Here is a 20,442-nt window from a genome sequence, read left to right as displayed (position 1 = left end):
GTATGGTGTTTTCTGTTGGTTGATTCCATTGCTATTTGACTGTGTCTCCATTTCCAGGCAATGCAGGTCTGTTGATTTTCCTGCTTGTGCAACATCAGGCAAAATGTTTTTATTGGTATTCGTGGTGTTGGTGTGCAGTTTCTTAGTCCGGGGTTGGGTGTGGTCGGGGGGGGGGGGTGTTGCGGGCCTGTGTGTGGTATCGGTGGTTGTTCTGGCCCTCTTGGGTTTCCGGGCCGCATGATGAGTGGCTCCATGGCATCTGTTGCCCTTTCGATGTGGCCCTGGGCTGGTCTCTCTTTTGCGGTGCAGGCTGCCGTCCAACTTAACACCAGGTCAGAGCAGGTGTAGATTTCCTGGTGCTAACATGCCTTATCGCCGGATTTGTGTTCTTATCGCAGATCTGTCTGGTCATTGTGAATGTTGAGGAGTGGTGTGGTCGTGGCTTTTGGCATGGGAATGCCCACTCTGCATCTCATTAGCGATAGTTGCGGGGGTCCTCTGTGGCGATGTTTTTTGCGGCTGCTATCGTGGGTAAACTGGTGCTGTGGGCTGTTAACCAATGGGGTGGTAAATTTATCACGACTTTGGCTGCGATAAAGTGCCGTTAATTCAGCGATAGCTCCTTGAGAATATGGCCCTAACTGCGGGTGCAGAAAAGGAAGTTAGAGGCGTTGAAAGGGGCAACTATACCTAAGTGCTGCAGAGAAAGAGGAGTGGGGTGGCCCATCCCACCCTCCTCCAGGCTCTCATAGGTGGGGACAGTGTCACCTTCACCCAGGGTTTTTCCTGGGCACCACCTACTGCGATGCTGGAGCAGGTGCCATGTAATAAGGGGGCTGGCAGCAGGAAACAGTGGCAAAATATAGGCGATCCTGCTCCCAGTAGCAGAGGCTGCTGGGAGTTGTGGTCTTGCTGTGGGTGCAGTAGACGAGATGGCCAAATACCCAGGGAGTGTGCATGACACATACATCTTCAGGCACTCTAACAAAAGCCTCCAGAATTGCCAATATGGGAATGGCCTTTTTGTAGGTAAACAAAAGCCAAGTACCTAACAGACCCACTAACGGTCTGAAATGGGTGACATAATTCCCACCTTGGTGTCTGTCTGTGCAGATTGGCCCATAAGCATGAGGGGTATGCCCCATACATGCACCATGCATCATGCCACATGTGTCAAGCAAACCCACATCTCACACATCTCAAGAAACCTAAAGTCATCAACATAAAATAATATCCAACCTGGACAAGGCACCACAGTGAACTCAGGACACCAATCTCAACATGGATCCCCCATAGCTATGAGAATAAATATAAGGCATACACCTACACAATCCCCTGCAACATCTACTGCAATACATACATGTGAATGAAAAATATATTGTGGCTGCTCTTGTAGTAGGGAAAGAAAAACAAAGGGGGGAGTATAGAGGTTCCACTCAACGAGTGGTGGAGGTGGATACTTCCTCCCAATAAAGCGTACTTAAACAAAGGGATCCACCCGCATGTATAGTAGATCAAGAGACTCCCGTTCATACCATGTGTGTCCCACGGTCGTGGAGAATACACATCAGTTGTTAAAATACCCCTCACACACCAAAAGGGCCCTTGGTGTCATGCTTCATCATAGGGGTCTTCCCGCCCCTCTACGGGACGGGGCGTGCTACGACCAACGTATACGTGGGAGCACTGTTCTTGGTGAGACTACGTGTAGTGCAAGGGTGTGCAAGGAAGGGTCAGGAGTGAGTGGAGAGTGATTTTAAAAAAATACCTGGCTCACTGGACTAGGAAAAAATTTTTTATTCTGCCATCTAAGCTGGTATTAGTAAAAAGGTGGGGGTGGAGGGTGTATGCCTCAATGAGCTTGACCTCCTGGTGTCGACATGTTTCGAAGCTTCCCCAAGCTTCTTCGTCAGGACCTAAGAAGATCCCTTCCAACGACGCACTGTGATGTGGTGAAAAATAGTGGGTGAAAAAATCAAATAGGAGGTAAATAGCCTCCAAGAGTTGGTAACGCCCCAATGGGTCTTACATACTCCTTGTAACTTGCTGCAAAGAGAACAATTTCCTCATGAGCTCATTTACCGAGTGGTTGGAGTGCCAAATAGGCTACGCCTCCTAGGATCAGTGTCCTGCTCAAATAACCACCCCGGTCGGCTCTTGTAGTAAACAGCTCCTCATGATACCATCAGTCTGTCCCATATGATCATGGGCCACCATGACAATTATTATGCCCAAAAGAATGGTGGAAGGAAGACAATGAATAGCGTAACAATCCATGTGACATGTGCGAACTGCAGCTCATGTATGACCCAATATCACATGGGCAAGTAAGTGTACCATTAAAGGCCTGTGTCAATGTCATGTAGGCCACCAATGGCATCTGTGCTTTATCATGAACATTTGCTTGTGTAAGTGTAATCCATGTAAGTCATGTCATACCCTACCACGGGATGACCAACTAGCCAATTATCAGAACTCCAATCTGTTACTTCACACATGTAGTGGGAGCACATAACAGAGAGGCCAGGATCATCTCCAAATAGTCATCACAGAAAGCTACAGGATCAACATGTAAGTCAAGATGTAGAAGTGCACTATGTGTCAACCCATACTCAGCATTTGCCATTAAACAGAATAACTGAGGAGACATGTGTACATCTTTGACCAACCCTGTGAGTAACACATATTGAGAGAAACATTTAAAAATGTTTATGATTATTTAACTGCACATTACACACATGGACTAGAATGTATCTGTATCAGTGATCCAAAGCATTGACAGTTGTCCTATCTATTTTAAATTCAGCCTAGCAAGGATATGGGCTCCACCACGAGTCATGATCCCAAATGCATACCCCCAGACCGAGCCTGAGAGGAACTACAACCAGGCACTCAGCAAGAACCTCAATATTGTTGAACAAACCTTTGGTCTGCTCAAGGCCAGGTTCCAATGTCTCGACATGTCAGGGGAAAGATTGCTGTATGTGCCCCCAATGGTGTTCAAGATCATACTTGTCTGTGTCATTATGCACAACATATGTGTGCAGATGAATGTCCCATGGGATGGGACCAGAAACAGCAGCACCCAATGGAGGAGGAGGATGGTGGAGACATCCAAAACTCAGTGGCCGGCAAAAGGCGGAGCACACACATTGTGCAACCGTTCTTCAGCTGAATCACATGTACAGTAATGGATCTATAACTACCATATCATGAATGCTCAATAGGCACATACATCTTTGAATCTAATCTTTGTCTTTATATTGATGTCACAGACACAGTAGACATCTACACACCCACATCTCTTCAACTGGAAGAAGGCCTCAAAAGTTTACAATCATGTCATCAGACCTGTTGAGCAACATGGGCTCATGTTGCACATCTATCAATTGTACATATACAGAAATGCTGCGTCAAAACTGTGTACTGCACCATGAACGCAAGGAGTCACACAAATGGCACTGTTAACATACCCATGTGAGACATCCCAAGTCTACAAGCATGTCTGCAAAGTATCTTTGAGCAAGAAAAAGGGTCCTTTTTAGTAGGAAAGATGATGCTTGAGTAGGAAAGGTGATGCTTTAGTAGGAAAGGTGACTTTGTTAGTAAAGGAAATGCTTTAGTAGTAAGGGTGACGCATTAGCAGGAAAGGTGACGCTTCAGTAGGAAACAAGACACTTTAGTAGGAAAAATGACGATCTTGTAGGAAAAGTGATGTTCTAGTAGGAAACGTGACACATCCAGCAAGGAAATGATGCAATGGCTCAGTCATGCTGCAACCACGAAGCATGAAGTTCCTTTCACTTACAGTCTTTATGCCTGTGCTGGCTGGTGGAAGTGTTTGTTGTGATCTCTTGTGATTAGGTGTGTGATTTGGTGTGGTTAGTGTCTCTGCTGTCCCTGATGTGTTAGGTAATTATCATTTGTGTTTTGAAATTGTATTTTTAAAGTTTTGTCCAATGTATTGTTGGGTGTTTGTACATTTAGGGTTAGTAGTTTTAGGGTTCAGGGGAATAGATATTTTTTTTGTGAGTTTAGGGTGGCTAGTGTGGTTAGGGAGATGTTGGGCAGGGCCGGATCAAAGAACCTATCGGAGGAGGAATTTGGGGACCTGATGTAACTGTTGGTGCTGTACCTGCCACAAATTATTAGCAGTGAACTTAGGGTGAGCAAAGGCTACCCTATACGTGAGAGGTGGGAGTGTTGGGGGAAGGTGAGCTTTCAAATGAGTCGTATCTTCAAAGTCCAGCAGGCAATACACCAACTGAAGCGCCTATGGGCCAGGGTTGTCAGCCAGGAGGCAGATCTCCTTTTTTTTTTTTTTTTTTTAAGTCCTCATCTCACCACTAACGAGTGCAAATTATCTCCTATGGCCCGATCTTGTCCTGGGCGCCCCGGGCCGGAGTTCTTGCTTTCGCCTGGGGCCAGCACGGCCTGAATTTCTATACCAAGGCATGGTGTAATCATTGGACCATGCGTATTTTATTACAGCCTCATTGCTATTCCCCATTCAAAAAAGGGTTTCCACACAGTGCTTTTTACATTGTGAGTTAAAAGTGATTCTAAACGTGCAATTCTAAGTGTAGCTCGAAGCCAATTTTCATATAGTGGAGGGCTGGCATCCTTCCAGATCTTACATATTTCTCTTCGAGCAATCAAAATGAAACAACAAAATAATGCAACTTGTGTCTCCCTCAATTCAGCAATGAGTTCTGCGTCCAGGCCAAACATAACTCTAGCTAAGTTCAAACATAGCTTTATTTTAAAAATGCTCTCAATAGCCCTCTCCACTCTACCCCAGAAGGGGCCAACTGCCGAACAATCATAGAAAATATGAATATCATCCGCTTCTATGAGCCCACATCTTGGGCAAAGAGGGGATGGGTTTACAAACTTCGCTAGTTTTTTTGGTGTGTAATATAGCCTGTTTATAGTATAAAAATGATTCTTTTTAAGAGAAACAGTCCTAACATATTTATAGAGTACTTTGAAAGAATGATCGTACAAGGTAGCTGAATCTGCCTCCAGCCTCGTAGAGTTCCAAACCCGATTTAGTTGAGGGGACTGCACTTCCTCTGCTTCCAACATTTTTCTATACCAGAGCCCAACTTCCTTCTTCCTAGGCCCTGGAAATAGGAGAGCACACTCGATTTCCCAGTTACCTCCGATGTTCTCTTTCTCGGCCTTGAACCAGGAGCAGAGTTGGATGTATTAAAATCTAGAGAGGGAATCCCCTATCCTAGATCTCAGTATGTCCCACGGAAGGACCCCCTCTGATGTTATCAAATCAAACCATATGTTTATTCCTGCTCTCCTAATAGGAAAGGACAGGCTATCCCTTAGACATGGGGGCAGACCTGGAGATTCCCAAATTGGGGCACACTCAGAATAATATTTGACCCCCCATCTTCCTTTAACTTTGTTCCAAACTATGAGAGCCGATTTTAAAACCTTTAAACGTACTTGTTTGTAAAATGTTACTGCTCCAAATTTATATAAAAACCCGGACTCGCCTCCCTCTTGACCTACCATTATGTTCAAGATTCTCCCCCAGTTAGAATCATCGGGCATGACAGAAGACACCTGATATTTTTCAACTAGAAAGATAGAGCATACCAATTTATATCTGGGAGTGCTAGCCCCCCTTTTAATAGTCTTCTTTTTAGCTTTTTCCAAGATAACCTGGAGTTCTTTTTAGCCCAAATAAAGCTGCCAATCTTTCCCTGAATATTCGCCAAAATGTTATCTGGAATAAAAAGGGGTATTGAGTTAAACAGATAAGTCAACTTAGGCAGAATGACCATTTTAACCAAGTTGACTCGGCCATATATTGTAAGGGGAAGATTCTGCCATCTGGAAAAGAGCTGATCAATATCCTTACATAATTTCTTTGTGTTGATTTTAACTATGTTATTAATATCTGGAGTGATAATAATTCCCAGATATCTAAACTGGCTGCTGCAAGGACCTTCCCAATTATCAATCCCCCAACACATGATTTCTGTTTTCGAATTGTTTATTTGATATCCCGCATGGAGGCCGAAATCCGCCATTATCATCTCTACCCTAGGGAGTACTTCCGCGGTGTTGCTGGTATAAATCAAAAGATCATCAGCATATAAAGCTATCTTACAGCTGTAATCCTTATATTTAAAGGGTGTAATTGTCTCGTCGGTCCTAAGTGCTTGTGCCAACGGCTCAATATAGATGTCAAAAAGAAGAGGGGAGATGGGGCACCCCTGCCTGGTGCCCTCCCTATATTGAAGCTTGATGTTAGGAGACCATTCAATAGAATATCCGCCGAGGCACCCTCATAACACCCTCTCATAGTTTGGATAAAGGTCTCGCCAAAACCCATTACCCTTAGTACATTCCACAGGAATCCCCAGTTGACGCGGTCGAAGGCCTTCGCCGCATTGTATGCGGCTACCGCCAAGGGCTCCGACCGCGTTGCAGCTAGATCTATGCCTCCTATCAACTGCATATTCAACTCATGAATGTATCTACCGGGCACAAAGCCTTTCTGGTCCATACTAATGAGTTGTGGAACCAATTTAGCCAATCTCCCTGCCAAAACACTGGTAAAGATTTTATAGTCAGCGTTTAGCAGGGAGATGGGTCTGTATGAGTCTGCATTAAAGGGGTCCTTCCCTGGCTTTAAGATGAGTACAATGATAGACTTCCTCCAGGATGCTGGTATCCTACCCTTTGTAATATATACATAGTTAAATAGTTCACATAGTCTTGGAACCAGACTCTCCTGGAAGATTTTATATATTTCACCCGGGAGAGCATCAGTCCCTGCTGCTTTGTTATTTTTTATTTTTTTAATATGATTCCTGACCTCTTCCTCGGTGAAAGGACTATTAAGAATGGTTCTGCCTTCATCTGTCAAGCTGGGGAGGAGGGCCTTACTCTCCAACCATCGTAAAGAGTTCTCCTGTGTGGAGCATGGTTCTTCCTCGTAAAGTTTAGAAAACATAGAAAGCAAATGATCTTCCATATCTTTCGGTTTGCAGGATATATTCCCCTGATCATCGAGCGTTAACCTGTCTATGTTGTTCCGCACCCGGTCCGCTCTAATCTTACTTGCCAGAACTGCACAGGCTCTCTCACCGTACTCATAATTATCCATAGCATGAACGTCCCATTGAGCCTTAATTTTTTGATCTAATAGCCCTCTATATTCTAATCTGAGGAGTTCCAACTCGTCTAGTAACCGTGTTAGATTTAATTGTTGAGTACCCAGTCGAGCGTTCTCTAGCGAGATTATTTTATTCTCTAGAGTTTTAATCTTCCTCGCCTCCTCCCTATTTTCCGAACAAATTAGACTATGAAGATGACCTCTTATGTGTGCATTCCAGGCGTCCCATACATACTCGGGGAGAGTAGAGCCAACATTGTCAGTAAAGTAATTGTCTATAGATATTCTAACAGATGTAACTATATCTTGACTATGTAGTGCAGACCTTTTTAAAGTCCATCTAGGTGATGCCGTGGTTAAAACACTATTAATAAAAACCGAGAACATAATGGGTGCATGATCCGATATAATAGTGGGTAGAATTCTTATATCCTCCAAGATCTCTAAACATTGCCTATCTAATAAGATATAATCCAATCTCGATGCGTGACCATGCTTTTTACTGAAATAGGTATATCCTGGGGCTGACCCTCCTTTGACCTTCCATGCGTCAATAAGCCCAATCTCGTTCACCATATTAATCATGGCGCGCCTAGAACACGATGCGGTCACATGCTGGCAATAGTTAGAGCGATCCTGCCTGGGGTCGAGGAGGACATTAAAGTCCTCCCCCAGGATAATAGGTGATTTTACCTCGACCAAATTAGATTGTACTTTAAGTAGGTGGGTAGGATCATCTATGTTAGGCCCATAATATGAAATAATAGTCTGCAGTTTTCCGCTAAAATCTAACTGAGCCATAACCCATCTTCCTGTGTGATCCGTTGATGTTGATCTAATGATACCACCTATCCCAGTCTTTATCAAGATTGCTACCCCCTTGCTTACAGCAGACCGTCCAGAACAACAAAAGGCCTCTACCCATCTTAGTTTACCAAAGAGCTCGTTGCCCTCGCTAAAACTTAAATGGGTTTCTTGAAGAAGAACTATTTTGGCCTGGGATTGTTCTATATACGTCAAGACTAGCCTTCTTCTTCTCGGACAGTGGAGCCCGTTAACATTCCAAGAAATATAAGATACTTTGTTGCTAGTCATTAAATACTCCCCTTACCCTACGCCCAAAGCCCCTTATAGTTAATGGGGAACTCCGCCAGGGTAGAACGTGGTGAATATGATGAGGACTTAATTTTCATTTTTTTGCCCCTCCCAACCCCCCCCCACACTCGCCCAACTGCACCCCAAAACCCCCAAACCCCCCAAAACCCCCTTCCTTCCCTGGAGGACCCTCCCTTTCTTCCTGGGCATATTCCCTTTGATGGTGCCCCCCCGTGCATAGTTGAAAAAGTTAAAAAAGAGAGGAAAAAAATACATGCTAATTAAACTTAGATTTTTTTTTTTTCTTACCTTGGTGATTGTGCTCTAAAATGTGTGCGTTTGATGTAGACTACCTACTAAGAGGAAAATAGAATATAACAGATATGTGGCCTATAGTATAGTTCTTACAGAGTATTTCGATAAAGCTCTTAACCTGCTCCCTGTATCTTGCACCTATCCGGCTACTACCAATGCTCTACTTCCCCCCTTCACTACCAGCCCTTATTTTCACTATCAGAGTATCTGCTTCCTCCACCTTACGTATAATGTGTATGTGATTGCTCCACATCACACGGAGTGAAGCAGGAAATTTCAGCTGAGCACGCGCCCCCAGTGAATTAAATATTACCGCCCTCTTGCCCAGCTCCCATTGTTTAGTAGCTGTTATAGATGAAATATCCGAGCGAATCATATATGTAAACGGACTGTGTATGTGACCTGTTTTGAGAGCCAGTGATAGAATCTTTTCTTTAATGGCATAAGTTAAAAAGTTCACCAATATCTTCCTTGGGTGTTCTTTGCCTGGTTTCCTCCTATATGGATCACGATGAACCCGCTGAATATCCGCTAATAAATCCAAGTCCACTTCCGGGGATTCCTTTAGCACTGTTGTTTTAAGGAGGGCTACTATAAATGCCTTAATGTCGCTTCCTTCAATGTCCTCAGGGACATTCAGAAATTTTAAGTTGTTCTTTCTCCTGTGGTTTTCCAATCTCTCAATGTCATCCTGCATCTCCGGTTCTGCTGGGCAAGTTTATCATAAGCCACTGTAGTAGCGCCTAGAGCCTCCTTAATTTTTGGCAACTCCACTTCTAATGCATCCGTCCTTGATGCAACCTCCTCCACCTTCCGGGCAAGTGTCTCACAGGAAGCCTGGATCGCATTCTGATTTGTTTCCGAAATAATGAAACGTTTTCCAATGTCCTCTTTTAGCCCTAGCAATAAGTCCGCCAATGTACCAGAAACAGGCATTGCAACTGGAATTATGGGGATATTATCTGTGTGAGTCACTGCAAGTATATCCTCCTTAGGTGTTACTATGGCTACAGATGAGTCTTCTTCACCTAAATTATCCTCCCCAGTTGTCCGACTGTCCTGCTGAACCTGCTCAGCTTCCTCATTTTGAGCCACGTCTTGAATGGCCAAAGCTGAAAAACTATTCGACAGTGCTATTGTTGGATGTACTGTGTCCTGTATAGGGGATGAATTAGAGTGAGGCAGTGGGTCTATGGGGTCTATTGAATTAGATGGAGTAAGTATGGGGGGTGTAGGAAACAAACAGGCACTAGTAGAGCCCTCCCTCACTGCTTTGCCTATCATTGTTGTGGCACTCATAGTGTTTTTAGCACTTATAGCACTTATAGTACTTATAGACATATTGCTTGTGGTATTTTTTACGATGCTGCTTGCAGTGCTCACGTTACTAGTAGTGGTCACAGCACTTGTGGTATTTGCAGTGCCGGTTGCTGCCATCTTTTTCCCTTGATCAACTCCACTAGAGGATAAGACCTTATAGTACGATTTTAATGATGGTGTAACCTTAGGAAAGCTAGATAACCCGCCCGATATACCAGCTCTCACTTTCTTAATTTTCCCCTTACCTGGGGGGTGTCCACCCCGCCAAGGCTTATCTTGCCTCTTTTAACTCTAGCCTTCAGTTGTATCACTGGTGGGGAAATTGTTGGTTTTGAGGGTATTGTTACAGCGGTCGTATTCATAACCCGGTTTCGCAATGTATAGCGAGTTATCCCAGCCTGGGAAGGAGAAGTGTCAGATTTACAGCCACAATTAACCAAGCAGTTTTTTAGCTGTACACTGATAATAGCAGTAGCAGCACCGTGGTCTCCCTCCTCCATACAGAAAGCCTGATCCTGGTACCTGTGCTGGGTATAGGAAACCTGTTTTATGCTGATTTGTGTGGGATTATAAAGATCTAAACTCAGGCCCCCTCCTTGATTACTTGCCTTGTTCTCCTGAAAACCAACATACCCAGGAGAGAGGATGTATAACTTATCTTTCAACCGCGTGTTTTTGCTTGGATAACCTATTATATTAGATGGCTTAACGGGGGTGGAGACAAACCTGACAATGCCGATAGTCTGGTATACTTCCCGTCCAGCAGACCCAAATCCTCCAGTCCTGAAAGTCAATCTCCTGGGAATCTGCTGCCAGAACCTAACGGCTCCTAGTTCCTTGCACCACGCCGGCGCAGCCGACTCACCGCCGTTTTCACCTGGGACCATCCACTCTGCTCTGCTGCACGAAAACGCCTGCGCCCGACTCAGCTAGTGAACCCGGGACACAAACTCAATCTCGAACTCGAGCACGCAGGCGAGCCTCCCTCCAAGCTCGCTCAACTGTACAAAAACCGCCTCAATCAAACGCCGTCTAGTGCTGCTATTACCAAGATCCAACTCGTGAACCAAAATCGCGCAACTTCACCAAGAAACAAGTGTGTTGAATGTCAGCCCTTCGCAGACGCCAGACGCCATACACAGAAGGAGGGGCTCCGTCGCGGCCGTTAGCTTCTGGCCGTCATGTCCTCTTAGGGTGAGCAAAGGCTACCCTATACGTGAGAGGTGGGAGTGTTGGGGGAAGGTGAGCTTTCAAATGAGTGGTATCTTCAAAGTCCAGCAGGCAACACACCAACTGAAGCTCCTATGGGCCAGGGTTGTCATCCAGGAGGCAGATCTCCTAGATTACCTAGGGACTGAAGTTGGTGGGCCAAATGTTTTTTGACTCTTGATGCACTGAAAAGTGACACTAGTGTGGCAGCGTCGCTTTACGTGCCACTAACCAGCCTAGCTCTAATTTTGCTCCCAATGCGTCAGTTTTCATTGTGACATCACGACCATGGCAGCATCATTTTCTTTTAACACAGCCTGATCCGCAAGCCGTGCTGCACAATGCTGTAAATATGGCGAATCCATGACATTTAAAATGACTTAGCGTATCGCAAGTCATTTTCACTCATCGCTGACGTAATGCAGCGATGCATCAGTTCTTGTAAATGAGGAGCTGAGAGTGTAGTTGTGTAGCCAGAGCTCGAGGTACTTTGGCAGAAGAGCTTAAAATATTCAGATCTATAATAGCACTGAAGGCTGCAGTACTTACTTGCACTACACACATTGTGATGGAGATGTGTCGAATGAGGTAACTGCAAGGGCCTACAGTTCTGGTTTACTATGATGCCTAAGATGGGCTCGAGAAGGCTTGCATTAGATGATCTCCTTAGAGCTCAGATTGTTCATATACTTGTCCAAGGGATTGCAGGCTAAAATTACTCAATATTATTGAACTGTATGTGGCTACCTGGACCCACCATCATCCTTTCCAGCATGATCTGATTCGATTTAAATCAATCGTTGGCAAACTACGCTTCTTTAGATGTGGAATAGATTCTTTATCTACTGTGAGTGAGGTTGTGTCGGTAAGTAAGTGCTTGAGTTTGAGACTGGGTAAATGGTTGGAGCAATGCTGCATACATTGATGGATAAAAGAATATTTGAGTGTCTGAATGGTGGCAGACAAGTCACACTACCATTGAAAACTGCGGTCTCAGAGAGAAACAGTGAAAAGCCATAACAATTATGATGAAATGCCTTCAAATGAGGAATGAAATAAAAAGAAGGGTCAAATGGTACCAAGAAAGCAACATCATCAACACGACTGCGCGAATAACCATTACATTATTAGATTTAAATGCATTTTGGAAATGCAACCATTTTAGTTGTTCTAAAATTACATGCTATCTTCTATCAAATACTATCTTTTGCTTTTGGATTAATGAAATCAATCTCCCCAACTGAAAGCATTCTACTGGAATAAAAAACATAACTTTTGGGTTTTGCAACATTATTCAGTCAGCATTTTCAGCAATGAACACAATCATACTAAAAACCGCATCATTATGCCATTAAAAGTTAACTCAAGGGGTGCCAAGAAACACTGCAAAATAGCGGGGATTGCTACAATATAGTTTATGCAAACATTACACTGTGAGCAGTCACCTTTGCACCTATTGCTTAAATATATCAAGACATATAACAGTTATACAAGTTTAAGCATTACACTAATCCTCTACACTCTCAAACCAAGAATGCCCAAATATGTCAAGGTTTACCACTTTTATATCAGGGAAGGCTTTACGAAGGGTTAGGCACCAATCTGTCAAGAATGCACCCCAATTGTTAGACAACATTATCATTATACGATGCTAAGAATTGTGCAACTGTGAGCACCATGGTGCCAGTAAATCTTCCAGTTCGCAATGGTTATCTCAAGGCCATCCTGATAGAAGAACTGGGCCATATGCTGTAAGAGATGGCCCCATTCTACGAGATATGGTTGGCTAATGTCAGTGGGGTCACCACATGCTATGGTTTGATATGCGCATCTGGGAGGTTGGAGATCTTAGGGGGCAGGTAGCTGGGCAATGAGGACACTCACATTCACCTGAACACAGGTATGTACACATGCAGATACTCATACATACAGTCATATACACAGACACCAATGCACACACTAACCATCTCCGCAAAAAATCTCTTTAGTGACTCTGGTGTTTCTAAGATGCTTTGAATATATGGGTGTACAACTGAGCATTACACATCCATAGTAGTGCAGGGCTGCTGCTGTAATGCTCCCTTACGCTCAGCACCCTGTTTTTTTATATTATGTTATGTTACGTTTGTTATGTTGCATTATGCTATATAATTCGTAGAGCACATATCTGCAGAAATTTGAGAAAAAAAATAAATAAAATAACATATAAAAGAGAAACAAGAAGAATAAAGTTAACCATTGGAAATACTTCATTACCCGAATAAAAGGAGCTTCAAGAGAGATTAGCCTGTCTTAATAATTGCTGGCTCTGACTTTTGGAACCCTAGAAGCAGAAGGTGGTTGCAACAAAATTGGAATATGGGTAGATGCCAATTATATTTGACTGCTGGAAAAATGGGAGTGGATTGACAGATAGTACTATCAATCAATCGATCAGGGTTTGTAGAGCGCAACTACTTACCCGTTAGGGTCTCAAGCCGCTGAGGGGGGGGCAACTTTGTTGAGTGCTGGGGTCATCCGAAAAGCCAGGTCTTGAGTTCTTCCTGAACATGGACAGAGTGAGGGCTTGCTGGAGGTGGAGGGGGAGGTTGTTCCAGGCCTTGGCTATGAGGTAGAAGGACTTATTTCCCGTTTTGGTCTGGAGATATGTGGGACAGTGGCTAGAGAGCAGTCGGCTGATTGAGGGTATCTTTTGGGTGTGTGGAAGGAGAGGCGATTGTTCAGGTATGTTGGTCCAGTGTTGTGCAGGCCCTTGTATGCATGGGTGAGGAGCTTGAAGGTAATTCCTCTTTCGTGTGGGAGCCAGTGGAGGTTGCGAAGGTGTTAGGTGATGTGGCTGTGACGGGGATGTGGAGGATCAGTCTGGCTGTGCAGTTCTGTACGGTCTGGAGTTTGCAAAGGAGTTTCTTGTTGATTCCGGCATACAGCACGTAGCCTTAGTTTAGTCTGCTACTTATGAGAGTAAGCATGATGGTTTATATTGATTTCGGTTGGGATTCATCTGAACGTCTTTTGAAGCATGTGGAGGATGTTGAAGCAGGTCGAGGATACAGCATTGATCTGGCAGTTCATCGTGAGCAGTCGGGGTGGGGGGATTTCCTAGTGCAGGGGGCTACCACGCATTTGTCCCATGCGGAGGGGGTGGAGCCCAGAAGGAGGGCTTCTCTTTTCTCAGAGTTGAGTTTCAGGCAGCTGTTCTTCATTCAGGTGGCTATGGCTTTCATCTCTTCTTGGAAGTTGTGTTTGGTGATGTTGGGTTCATTGGTGAGGGAGAGGCTAAACTGGGAGTCGTCAGCGTAAGTGACGATGTTGAGCCTTGAGCCCGTGGTTCCTGACAATGGCTGCAAGGGGACCCATGCAAATTATAGCCATAGCCACAAATGCACTCTAACATGTGAACCAAATCTGCAGCTACTGATCAGTCTATCCGTCATCCACAAGGAGGACAGCTGGTATCTTATCCAGGTAGGGGATTTCAAGGGAAAGGGACCTATGCCATTTATCGCGATCATAAAAGCGCAGGCAAAACCTTGTAAGGCACAAAATGTTGGGAGAATTCAGCATGTTCCAGACAAAGACAAGCACGTTAACAAGATACAGATCTAGGCAGTGAACAAGGTTATGGTAAGCAGAGAAGTAGAGGAAATGACCCTTGCCCCTAATTTGCCTGCCCATCAAACCTACCCTCAATGCTTTATATTTTCCTTTGTATTACCACCACTACGTATCCTGCTGCTGAAGCTTGCCTGCTATCAAATATTCCCCAGTCTCTGGACTCTTCTTTCATAAAATGTTCCCCTCTTTCTCACCTCAGAAAACATCTTCAATCTGGCTTCCAAACACATCACTCCACAGTAATTGCTTTCTGCAAGTTTGTTAATTACCTATAACATCCTGCTCTAATCATCCCATATACTCCTGGCTCTCTATGCAGAGTTTACAAATTATAGTTCAACTCTTTACTAATTCTCACCTGACAATCAGACAATGTTTTCTCCGTTCATGGATTTATATCCTCTTAACAGTTCCGCTCTGCTTTGGTGTCTCCAATGCTCAGTCCTGGGCCCACCACTTTTCTGGTTCTTCATCAAATCCCATAGTAAGACTATTTTCTCCTTTACACTCTAAAATCATCTCCATACTGACTGTGAAAAATTGCAATATTTGTTGAATTGATTGGATGACCCACTCACAAAATAAACACAAACCTCAATTAACCTGTGATTAACCCTCTGGTAGCTTGGCACGAAGCAGTCAGGCTAAAATTCGAGGAAATGTGTAAAATATTCCAGTACATCAGGAACAACACTTGGGGGTCAGGACTCACTCCAGCAGATGTCAGCATCATGATCCAGTGCAGGTCTAGTTGGAACTGATCAGCTAGAAATCTTCAGGAAAGGCCATTTGTAGCTTGTAGTGTCCATGTAGCTTGTGCAAAAGGTCAACCATATGACCTGTGGAATCCACTTCTTTGTCCTGGGTACAAAAGAGAGCAGGTCCAGTCTTTCAGGGCCCTTGCTCAAGTCTCAGACAGCAGGTTCAACCTAACCCTGGGCGGAGTTCGCTGAGTTGCACTACGTAAAGCTGCCCAAAGTAAAAAACTCTGCTGCACTACGCGGAGCTCCGCGAGCGGCAAAGTGCTGTAGAAAAATGCTGCTCGTGGTGATTACACAGTGCCGGTTGCTTGTCTGCACTTTCAATCAATGCAGACAGCACCATGCACAGCACAAGCTTACCTTTTCTGCCGCTCGAGTAGACTTTTACTCGAGCATCAGCTTTCTCAACGTGAACGGGCAGTTTCTTAACGCGAGCAGACGTGACCACTAGCAATGAGAAACCTGACCCCCCCGCATTGAGAAATCTCGCCAGGTTTATTTTCCACGCTCGCAAACTTGATGTTGGTGATCACGAACGAGGAACCATCTCGCCGGGAGGTGGATTTTCCTCGCTCGTGCTCGCCAACTTTCCGTTGGTGAGCGCAACTGAGGAAAAAACTCTGCTCCGCTGTAGGAAACTGAGTTTTTCAGAACTCTGTGAGTTCTGCCTAACGTGGAGGTGACTCCTCACTCATCCCTAACCTGCAGGGTATGCATTTCCAGAGGTTAGTCTACCTACTTGTGCATCGTTTCCTGTGTGCCCATCTGCAAACAATCCCATAGTGCCCCTCTCTGGCTTCTACTCTTATGCAGAACCTCTATGCCCACCCCAGAGGTTTGCCTAGGGAAATGAGGAACGCCTTTTTTGTGGTTAATCCAAACCAGTTCTGGGGGCAGAGAAAGAAAGAAAGAAGTAAGAAAGAAAGAAAGAAAGAAAAGGCCTGTCCTAGTGGCATCTAACAACTGCCTGTAAAAGGGGAGGCCCCTTAGGAGTGGATTAAGCAACTGGTTGCTGCCCAAATGGTCATCCTGCCAGAGGAGAAGCAACACCTCCCCACACCCAGGCATTTGTCTCTGCTCTTGGAGCAGTTTTCATACTTTATTCACGGCTTGAACACTCAGAGGTCTGCAGATGGAGGCTAATGAGAAGCCTGAATTGTAGTGCAGTTCAACCTGTACTTTTTTATGAAGTGCCTTCCCTGCATGGCTACTAGATCCGGGTGTAATTTGTACAAACTTTCATTTTATTGCTCCTTCTTCTTTCTTGCAGTGGTTGAGAGATATATCTGCAACATATGTATGCAACATATCAGTGTTGTAGATTCACAAATGGTTGTTGGCATATTACAGCAAAGTTTCATCAAGTACATCAGAAATGTGTACACAATGTACTCCAATAACATTAATGATTGCTAAACAAACACAAAAATAAAACTTTGAGCCAGAATATTTTATCAGCAAGATGTTTTGTAATAAGAGGAAATCAGTTAGACATTGGTGAGGGCTTGCAGGACCTCCCTTTGGTATTCTGAGAGCTGAGTGGTCAAACAGGGAAACAACAATCAGAGTAGCAAAATTATTAAAAATCATGATGTCACAAAACATGGCGTGTTTTAGTGGAAATATTGTTTTAATTTTATAAACGTTTTAGGACATGGCACTATCAGAGTCAAGGGAGGCACAGACAGTGGAGGTTATCTTTCCAACTGCTAGGCCAGTGGGGAATGTGCCTTTTATCAATTTAGCAATTCAAAGTGCACTTGAGTATAACAATAATATTTTTTGTGTCCCTAACATTTGAAAATAAGTACCCTCTACATAAAACACAAAAGTCCTGAACTTCTGTTTGCAAGAATGGCTAATGCATCACAATGTGACACATAGAACATACACATGATTAGAAATCCAATGCTATGTAAGACACTTGTACTAAGGTGCACAGATTGTCCATAATATTGTAATGGAGTAGCTTCTACAAAATAAATAAAAGTGTCTTTAAATGTGGAGGTTAATGGCATCACACAATATTGAGTGCTGGCCAAAGAAAAAGTAAAAGACATTTTCCAACAATATAGATATTATCTAAAATATTCATATTATTTAAATTGTAAGATAATGGACATGCTATCTTCCTTAATAGGGTGAAAGTTATTTCCATCACAGACGTGATGTCAGTCAGCAGCAATGTATGTTAATGAAAAGTAAAACTGTATATACATAGGTATTATTGATAACTTGTGTTGTTTAACTAGATCTGTAGGTCAGCCCCCACAACAAGAAAAATATCTGGTGGGCAATTGCCAATAACGTACGACAACAGGGGATCTCTAAGTGCAGCAGCATCCTCTGCAGGAAGCAGTAGGAAGACCCTTGGCTTTAACCGCGGCTAATCACCCTAAAAATACTGGGAATGTCCTTCCTGTAAGAAAAGCAGATGGGTGGTCGCTACCCCCATGATGTGGGGTGTTTTGGCAGTGGCGTACCCTGTTCTGGATGTTGACCTGAAGGCCATGGAATGGTGCCAATAGACTAACTTAATTTGAGTGTAAAAATGTGTATGTTTTTATTAACCATTCATTCAGCTTTTTTGTTGCAATGCAACATCACAGTTTAAAAAGATAAATGAATATCCTATTACAAGTGCCATATGATCTATTCGTCTTTGACCCAGATTTACAGTTTACCAACCACGGTCACTGCAGGTAAGAGCGGTGGGGCAGTGTGCCTGGTTGGGGGGGATTTTGAGAGATGACCACGAGGGAAAATAATTATTTATTTAATTTTCTCTTGTGATCGTCTCTTGAAATCCCCCCCTCAGCTGGCCCCACCACTCTTACCTGCTGCGGCCGTGGCTGCAGTGTACTTAACAGCTACTGTATCACAAATGTGGCAGATATTCCCTCAACCTTACTAGAGATGCAATTACATATAATGGACTTACAATAAGGTGGATGGGATAGTAATATAACCCTGAAACTATAAATGAGTCAAATTGCCAATACAATATTTGTAACCTTGCTGGTGGAATATCTGGAATATTTGCCTTCCAGCCTCCAGTTTTTGTTGCTGATTTTGTTTTTGCTGGCTCTAGGACTCTGTTGACTTTACCTCTGTTAACCAGTGCTAAAGTGCTTGTGCTATCTCCTTTAAACATGATAAGATTGACTAGCACACACTTGGTTTTTCTTTGATGCCCCTAGTAAAGGAAAACTACATGAACTCAGAGCCTGTAAATTAAATGCTACTAGTATGCCTACAGAACTCATTGTGCCACCCTTTAAACATGTCTCAGGCCTGCCTTTGCAGCATGTGTGTGCAGTTTTAAACTGCCATGCAGACCTGGCAAGGTAAACCTCTTGCCATGCCAAACTTCCTTTTTTAATACATATAAGTTACCCCTAGTGTAGGCCCTAAAGAGCCCAGACGGTAGGGTGCAGTGTTTTTAAAAAGTGGGACATGTACTTTTAAGTATTACATGTCCAAGTAGTGAAAAACCCCTATAGGATACATTGGGCTAACTTATTACATGATAACTTTCAGTTTGGAGCAGGAAGCAATTTTGAGTTTGGTGTCTAAAGAATTGTAATGAAAAGCCTCCTTTACTAGCAAAGTCAGGTTTCAAATATCGATTCTGAAAATTAGACTTTTAGAAAGTTTTCATTTTCTTGTCCTAACTATTTTGTGCCTGTAGCCTGTCCCTGAGTCACATGACTAGGTGTAGCTGGCAGTTCGTCTTTGTGTATTGCTCCTAGAAAGTGAGACAATGGGAAGATAGGTATTGGCAGGATGGGCCACTCTAAGTTAATGAAGTGGAGGAGCTGTCACCTACCACACATGCACATTTCAAAGCCTCTGCCTGAGCACACTCACAATGGGTTTGACACTAGTCATTTGTGACCCCAGACAAGCTGGTGCCAGGGCAGGCGGGAAGGGAATATCTAATACCTCAGAGGGTGGAAACAATCAGAACATTCTCACAGTTGAAAGTGGAAACCAGGCATAAATATTGGCCCTTATATCCAAGTCTTCCGTACAAGTGTGGACATGTGGGGAGACTCAGAAAAGGACTACTGTGCTGCTCTGCGAGGATCACTATACTGCTGCCCTTCTGCCTGAATGAAGAAGCAGAGCTGCTTCATAAAACCAGGACCTCCAGAGTGATTTCAAGAGCCAGTTGTCTTGGCCTCCCTATCAGAAGCCTCAAGGACAGAACAGGCTTCATTCACCTTGGACCCCAGCATCTGGACTCTGCCAGATGTGATTCCTGATCTCCCAAGTGGTGCCACCCCAGTCCTGGTCGTTTGGAAGTAAACCTGAAGGTGCTCAGCCCAACTGTGGTCCCAGCAAAACCAACGTTGCAAAACACATTGCCTCCCAGAAACTCCTCATCGGAATTGCAGTGCGATGCAGCCCTGACTCACGACTTTGCATCGCCGCCCACAGCATCACCAGAACCACAGCTGTGTGATACCTTCTCAATGCAGGCTTTCGCATCTCACGCCCCTCATCAACGGAATGCAGCAAACATGGAAAGAGGAAAAAACGAGGAGAAATGAACATATTTCTTCTCATTATGCCTCACCTCGGGAAGTGTACAGATTCGGTGCTTCAGCAGGCTTAAATCACTATGTTAATCTGAGGCAGTGTCAAATTCCATGGGTGTTGCATGGGAAAACCCATCACAATGCCCATGGGATGCCTCCTGGGCACAGAATTAGGTGCTGCAGTGGTTTTCACTTTGTCGCCTTACTCATGATTTATGAGGCCACTCAAAGCCACAATTAGGGTGGCTTTGGGTGGGTTCATAACTCTCAATGAGAGTCCTGCATCAAACGTGTACCACTTTATGTGGTGCAAAAGTGACAAAGGGCTCTCATAAATAATCCCCCATGTGTATAAATGTAGGGTCTAGGGCCTGTGTCGAGTATAGTAGGAAATATTTTACGTAGTCTGGGGTCAGGTAATTTTAGTGGGGGTAACTAA

The sequence above is a fragment of the Triturus cristatus genome, chromosome 9, assembly GCF_964204655.1.
Source record: "Triturus cristatus chromosome 9, aTriCri1.1, whole genome shotgun sequence".
Taxonomy (NCBI): Eukaryota; Metazoa; Chordata; class Amphibia; order Caudata; family Salamandridae; genus Triturus; species Triturus cristatus.
The sequence above is the reverse complement of the archived record's forward strand: the minus strand, read 5'-3'. Positions refer to the sequence as shown.